Source organism: Alligator sinensis, unplaced genomic scaffold, assembly GCF_000455745.1.
Source record: "Alligator sinensis unplaced genomic scaffold, ASM45574v1 scaffold611_2, whole genome shotgun sequence".
NCBI classification, from domain to species: domain Eukaryota; kingdom Metazoa; phylum Chordata; order Crocodylia; family Alligatoridae; genus Alligator; species Alligator sinensis.
Genome location: NW_005841869.1, coordinates 4572602 through 4573337, shown reverse-complemented (window position 1 = coordinate 4573337; position 736 = coordinate 4572602). Strand labels below are relative to the sequence as shown.

General features: G+C 40.2%; 1 protein-coding gene across 1 annotated transcript in view; it reads right to left on the bottom strand.

Moving 5' to 3' along the window:
* The window catches only part of RALGPS1 (Ral GEF with PH domain and SH3 binding motif 1), a 203037-nt gene that overhangs the window by 153604 nt on the left and 48697 nt on the right, over positions 1-736 (bottom strand). The gene's annotated exons all lie outside the window — the stretch shown is intronic.

Here is a 736-nt window from a genome sequence, read left to right as displayed (position 1 = left end):
GCAGGAATGAGAAATCCACAATAACTCAGCAAACAGCTGTCAGATAGCACGGGACATCAGGCAGCTGTGCTTACAAAAAGAGAATGAGAACGAGGCTGCGCATGACTTTGCAAAAGTTACGGGGGCTACATTTGCTTTTGTTTCAAAAAATGCCTTAGAGCTATTTTAAAATAAACTACACAACACACACCTACTATTACGTAGGCACAGAGTACTAGGACTACTCTTGAAAATACAATGTATAATGTGCGCCTTGGGGCAACACAATTGGACAACCAGTGTGCAAATATTCTAAAAGGCAATGAATAATACAATTGAGCATGCTGTGCAGTGTTATATAATACGCTATTCAGTGAAAACATGAAGCTGTGCTGGTTTTATATAATAAGCCTTTCAGTGGAAACATAATGACATAATCTTTAGTCAGTTCCTTTTACAGTGCGACATGCTTTTCAGTGCTTGGACAGTAAAATATGATTTATCCGGTGTATCCATTGGCGCCAACAGCCAGAGAAGTTTGAGGCAAGTCAGCGAGTTTCCATAGATATAAAAAGCACCATTAATGGCAACAACCCTTAAGTATAATATTAGACACTTTTGCTAAGTTTGCAAGTCATTTTTCACTATGCCAGCATACATCATTCCAGTCCCAGCGTGTCACTCCGAGGTGAAATTGTGGGCTGATCACAACCTTTCTCCATTACAAATTACTTGCTGTAGCCCCGTGGCACATTCC